Here is a 7,500-nt window from a genome sequence, read left to right on the forward strand (position 1 = left end):
TAATGTCGTCATAGCCGGTGTTGAGTGCGGGCATCTGATTGCTCCGTTGTATAAGGTTCATCCCAATTATCATTTCTTGGATAAATAAGTAGCTGTGGGAGTGGTGCCTAAATTACCCATAGAAGGTATATCATTTATATTAGCAAATGACTTGGCAGGAGAGAAGGTATTTGCTAAACCCTAAACTAATGCAGCAATTCTAAGTACTCCAGACCTAAACGACGGTGAACAGCTTGCAGAACATGACATGGGCGTGTTTTCTGCTTGTGCGGTCACGAGAGCCATGCGGGAGGCTGGACGATTCAGGAACGACCCTGCCACGGCAGCTCGTGCGAGTCGGTGCATGTTGGTTAAAGGCAAGGTATTTGGTAATGGAAATAACGTGAGAGGTGACGATAGAACTTCATTGTGTAACCACGATACTGATGCTGGTGATGACAAGCTAAGTGGCTTCCCCGTCGATAAAGGGAGGCTTGTAGAGCAGCAAAAATGTGACGCAGAACTGCGTAAGATTGCTGAATTAGCTGGGTCAGAAAATGTGTCAGATATACCTGTGGGTTACTATAAGAAGGATGGCGTCTTGATGAGAAAGTGGAGGCCTCGTCACGTGGCTGCAGGAGACGAATGGCACGTGATACACCAGGTCGTTGTCCTAAAACCTTACAGGTCACAGATCCTTAGCCTTGCTCATGATTCACCATTGTCAGGTCATATGGGTATTAACAAATCATGTAGAAAAATAATGAACCATTTCTATTGGCCGGGGTTACGTAGAGATGTTGTAATTTATTGTAAATCATGTCATCAGTGTCAGGTCGTGGGAAAACCTAACCAGAAGATCCTTGTAGCGCCCTTGTATCCGATTCCTGCGATCTCTGAACCTTTTAGCCACGTAATTATAGACTGTGTTGGCCCGCTCTCCAAAACAAAGTCCAGTAATAATTATCTCCTCGAGATAAGGTACACACATATCTACATACAAGCAAATATATACAATTTTTTACATTTATTGAAAAATATATAGATATATATGCAAACATAATTGCACACATTTACAGACACACACACACCTACTTGATACATAAGATGATTATATATATGTATATATATATAATTACATATATATTTTTTATATATATATATACATATATATATATATATATATATATATATATATATATATATATATATATATATATATATATATATATATATATATATATATATATATGACTTATAAGATAAGAGATAGATAGATAGATAGATACATTTACTGAGCGGTCAGATTGTACTAAACCGCATATATATATCTCCCACGGTTCCTTACATATGCGATTCTTCTCCCCTACGAGATGAAGGACGGCGTCCATCCTTGCTCCACGGAAGAGGTTGTATCAGAGAAAGTGAGGTTAGGTTAAGTTACATAAGCTTAGGTTAGACAGAAGTTACACACACCCACACACACACATATACATACATATGTAAACGTATGAAAGGATATAATTATGTTTGTATATACATATATATGTATGTATACACACACACACACACACACACACACACACACACACACACACACACACACAATATATATATATATATATATATATATATATATATATATATATATTATGTTACGTTAGGTTAGGCTAGGTTTCGTTAGGTTAGTAGCGTTATTCTAGGTTAGGTTAGGTTAAGTAGTGTTAGGTTAAGTTTGGTATATATGTATATGTGATATACAAACATACGCACACAAACACCCATACACACACACACACATATGCATGTATATGTGTGTGTGGTGTGTGTGTGTGTGGGTGTATGTGTGCGTGTGTGTATTTATATTTGTATATATACATATATACAAATATACATATATACATATATACCTAACATAACCCTACTTGACCTAACCTAACCTAACCTAGAATAACGCTACTTAACCTGACCTAACCTAACCTATCCAAAGGTAACCTTACATTTCCCTAACCTAAAGTAACCTAATATATATGTATATATACTGCATATATATAAATGTGTATATATATATATGTATATACACACATAATTATATAATTTCATATGTGTGCATATGTATGCATGTTTGTGTGAGTGTGTGTGTGTTTTTGTGTGTGTGTGGATTTCCTGTCTAATTTAAGCTAATGTAACTTAACCTAACCTTGTACCTATGGATAGGTTAGTTTAGGTTAGGTTAAGTAGCGTTAATCTAGGGTAGGTTAGGTTAGGTCTAGTAGGGTTAGGTTAGGTACACACACACGCACACATATACCCATACACACACACAAACAACACACACACATACATAATAATAATAATAATAATAATAATAATAATAATAATAATAATCGGTTTATTGATTTTCATGCAGCCAGAGGCTGAAAATATACATAGAAATACAGATAGAGAGACAAACTATATATACATAAACATATAAACAACACATAACAAACAAAGTAAACTAACAATCAATAACAACAAAATAAACAGATAAACAAAAGCCAAGTACAAAATCAGGTGAGCTAGGATTGGACAAGTAAATATGGACTAGTGTTCGTTGATGAGTCGGACTAGAGTGGGTACTGTGCTCCGGTGGTAGCGGTCAGTGCGGGCCCTGATGGGCACCAGTTTGTTGACGGCGCGTAGGGCCAGGCGAGGCGGCGGCGCGTCGGGGGACAGCAGGTCATGGTGGCGTGGATGGCACAGCAATTTTAGACCAAACTGCTGCAGTGAGGTTGAGTAGTGAGTGGCGAGGGAGGTGAGGCCTAGGGCAGCCAGGGCGCGGTCATAGCAGGTGTAGACAGGGCCGAGAATGATCTTGGCTGCCCTTTTCTGCACCCTCTCAAGTTGTAGCAGCTGGGTGGCGGTGAGGGAGGGGGACCAGGCGGGGGAGCGTAGGTCAATTTAGGCAGGATGAATAGCCTGTAGATATTCTGAAGCTCCGGGAGTGGAACGCCAAGGGACTTGAGGCGACGCAGCATGTGAAGCCTGTACGAGGCAGACCTCACGATGTCTCTGACATGCTGCGTCCAGGAGAGCTTATCGTCGATGGTGACGCCGAGCAGCTTGGTGGAACGGACTACGTCGAGCGGATCGTTGTCCAGCGTGAGGATGGGCGAGGGGGCGGGGTTGGTGGAGAAGTCGAACTGCATCACAACTGACTTCTGGCGATTGATGGTGACGTGATTTGCGGTGGTCCAGGAGAGGAGGTTGTCGAGGGTGTGCTGGATGGCGGAGTGGTCAGGGCAGGAATTATCAATGGCGGCGGCGATGGTCGAGTCATCCACGTATTTCCAACGATGCTCGGTATCGAGGAGAGCATCGTTAATCATGACTAGGAAGCATAGGGGGCCCATTCTAGTCCCCTGGGGGACTCTGCACGTGAGTGGCAGAAGGCTGGAGACTTGACCCTGCACGCGCACGGCCTGTTGCCTGTTGGAGAGAAAGTCTGCCAGCCAGGGGATGAGGCACTCCCTGATGCCCGTGGAAGCTGCTGCTTTTGAGATGACCGTAGTGTGGTCCACCAGGTCGAAAGCTTTCTTGAAGTCTATGAAGATGCTGGTGACGGAGGATTTGCGCTTGTCGAGGTGGGAGTGGACGAAGTCGAGGAAGCTGACGAGGCAGTGTGTGGTGGAAGAGGAGCGCATGTTGCCGAACTGCCGAGTGTCTACGCTGAGCGCGAGGTCCTGGTAAGCCCAGTCGGCGACAAAGCTTTCACACAGCAGGCTGGGCAATGGAGTAATGGCGATGGGTCGTAGTTCGCCGAATGAGGCGGGGCTTTGGGTTTTCCCGATGGCGGTGACAAATGCGGTCTTCCATTGTGATGGGCACTTAGACTGTTGCAATGAGGCGTTTATAATGGAAGTAAGAGGAGTGGCAAGTTCCATTGCGAACTCCTTGATGAGGCGCATTGGCAGGTCAAGGGGAGTGATGGCTCTCTTGACGCAGATTCTTCCCAGCTTCTGAAGCACCTGGGACTGACTGACTGTGGGAGCAAGTGAGCGGACACATGCATATGTGTGTGTGTGTATGAGTATGGGTGTTTGTGTGCGTGTGTGTGTATATATTTTTGTATATCACATATACATATATTTTAACCTAACATTACTTAACCTAACCTAACCTAGAATAACGCTACTTAACCTAACCTAACGTAACATGAGGTAACCTTGTACTTCCATAACCTAACGTAACTTAGTTTATATATATATATATATATATATAATATATATATATATATATATATTAATATATATATATTTAATATATATACTATATATTATATATATTATATATATATATATACATATGTACATATATACATATATATGTGTGTGTGTGTGTGTGTTTGTGTTTGTGTGTGTGTGTGTGTTCCTGTGTATATATACATACATATATATGTATATACAAACATAATTATATACTTTCATATGTTTACATATGTATATATGTGTGTGTGTGTGTGTGTGTGGAATTTCTGTCAGAGAAAAGATAACGTCTGAGTTATCGGGTTCGGCTGCCCTTTGTCTGATATAAGCAAGTCTGTCTGGTTGTAGACGTTCTTGTCTTGCCCTCAGTTCGTCTGGCAGGCTGTTGCTACTTGTTCTCGCAGAGAACTCGTCGCCAGTTCTGTTGGCCTCTGACTGTGGGTCATGGTGCATGCATCTCGGGGCTGAGCGGCTGGTAGCTCGCTTGACCCATTGCCATAGCTTTGAGAGGGTGGTATGGTGATCGAAGGACTCACACCATTCCAGCCACTTTTCCTGCCTGACTCTGCTGGCAGTTTCCTTGGCATCCCTGACAGCCTCCCTTAGGAGGGATAGGTTGTCGGGGGTTCTCTGCCTTCGGAAATGTTTTCGGCACATATTTACCCTGTGGTTGACCTCCCTAATCTCGTCATTAAAGTACCAAGCGTCTTTGTGACTCCAAGGCCGAGTTTTGGGTATGGTCAGTGAGGCTGCCTTATCAATGGCATTTACGTCTGCCTTGTAGCACTTCCACGTTTTCGCTTTGTGTGGGTTCATTGCTTCTGAGACAGCGGGTCAAGGCGTTCTGAAATGCCTGCCAGTTGGCCTTGTCTGTTTTACATCTTGGATACGGTCGTGGCATTTCGGCTGGGCCACTATCCATGAGGGTAGTTATAGTGCTGTAATGGTCACTAGTGACGGTCTCATTGACACGCCAGCCAATCCTCTCCACCAGAGTCGCAGTGGCCAGGGTGAGGTCTAGGACCCCTCCTCTGACATGTGTTGGCTCCTGGGTATTGAGGAGAGCGATCTCGGGGAATGTCTCAAGCACGTTGGCTATGTGATAGCCAGCCGCATCCGGTGCCCTGCAGGGAGCCAGGATGGGGTGGTGTGCATTGAAGTCTCCCCCTATGATCACTCGGTCATGTGCTGCTGAAGCACAGACCTGGCTGATGTCTAAGGTACTACAGTGTGGCCGGCTGTACACATTGTACAATTTCAGGGGACCCTCGGCCAAGTGAATCTCGACGGCAAGAGATTCGACATCTTCACCACAGTGCGGTGCATCGGCTATTGCGGAGCAGGGAATTGTTGCTTTGACAAGGGTGATCAGGCCTCTTTTGCCATCAGCACGTGGCAGCATGAAGACATGATACCCGGAGAAGCAAACAGGTTCCACTGTTAATGTCTCCTGGAGCATGACGATGTCAATGCTCCTTGATCGCACTATTGCGTGGAGGATGGCACTCCTTGTGGAGAAGCCATAGATGTTCCACTGCAGAATACTTAGATTGCGTGCCATGATGTTACTAGTTAATAGTTACATCAGACATCATCGCATTCGGATTGACTGTCTTCGGAGTCTGACAACTCAATTGTGACCCCTCACTGCTTGAGGGGTCTCCTTCGGCTGTCAGGCTATCCCTGGGTCCACTTGGGGGTGGAGAGCCTTTGGTAGCTCTGACTTTAAGTGTTTGGGCTTTTCTCTGGCCAGGCTGTTTCTGTGCATTGTTGTTCGCTGGCCTTGCCTGGGCAGGGTCAGCTTGTTCTGATTCGGTTTCTGGCACTGAATCAGCCTGGCTAGGCTCTGCCTGTGAGGGCATGGCCTGGGTTGGAGTGGGGAGGGGAGTCTCGACCTGGGGTGAGGGAGAGGATGGGGCTGTTTTGGCCCTTTCCAGCTTCCTTCCCTTTATGGTTGCGACAGTCTTGGTCAATGCCGTCATGGCGACCTCGACTGCCTTATCCGCCTCTTCCTTCGTCCTTCCCAAGGATGTTGCCACTGCTGTGACAACAGCAGTCAGCAGGATCGACATGTCCCCTTCATCGAAGAAGAGGTCTTCTGCTTCTGGGAGGACATTGTGGTGCTGTTAGAACCTTTCTTCCTGTGGTTCTTCTGCACTTGTTTTATTTTGGGGAACTCCTGTTTGTCGGAGATCTCCGGTTTCGGCTGGGGGGCAGCTTCCTTCCTCTTAGGAGGTCGGGAGGCCTTTTCGCTCTTGTTCTTCCCCCAGACATAGGTGCCTTAGGGGGCGGGAACAAAATCTGGTCGTTCGACGTTTCTCCTCCTCCTCCCCGTTCCCTCTTCTCCTTCTTCTCCTCCTCCCTACTCCTTCCACTTCTATCTTCACGTCCCCTCTTCCTCCTCTTCCTCTTTCTTCCACTTATATCTCCCCGTTCCACCTTACCTCCTACTCCTACTCCTCCTTTTACTTCTATCTTCCTGTTCCGCCATTCACGTTACGTTAGGTTAGGGAAAAGGAAGGTTAGGTTAAGTAGCGTTTGGTTAGGTTAAGTGGAGTTTGGTTAGGTTACGTTAACATACGTTTGGTTACACAGATAGCCAACAGACATACTCACGAACGCACACACATACCTACATACAAATACATATATACAAAATCTTATATTTGTATAAGTATATACATATATAAATATATATATGAATATATATACAAACATAGACACCCTTACACACACACACACACACACACACACACACACACACACACACACACATATATTCAACATATATAAACATGTGAAATTACATATTTTTGCCTGTAAATACATATGTGTAGGTATGTATATATACATACATATAGGAATGTATATATATACATATATTTGTGTATATACATATTAGGTTACGTTAAGTTAGGTTACCATAGGTTAGGTTAGGTTAGTTTAGGTTAGGTTAAGACACACACATACAAATACATATATACAAAATTTTATATTTATATATACATACATAAATATATATGTATATGTATTTATATAAAAATAAATACACACACTCCCACAAACATACACCCACACATATATGTGTGTGTACATGTATATACATATATATAATTATAAATATGAATATAAGATAAGAGATGCATAGAGGTGTATATATACATTTACTGAGCGCTCAGCTTGTAGTGGACCGCCTGTATATATCCCCCACGGTCCCTTACATATGCAGTGGACTCGAGCAGCTGAAGAAGGACTCTCCTCTCCTCTCTCCCTG

This window comes from Penaeus monodon, chromosome 13, assembly GCF_015228065.2.
Source record: "Penaeus monodon isolate SGIC_2016 chromosome 13, NSTDA_Pmon_1, whole genome shotgun sequence".
Taxonomy (NCBI): Eukaryota; Metazoa; Arthropoda; class Malacostraca; order Decapoda; family Penaeidae; genus Penaeus; species Penaeus monodon.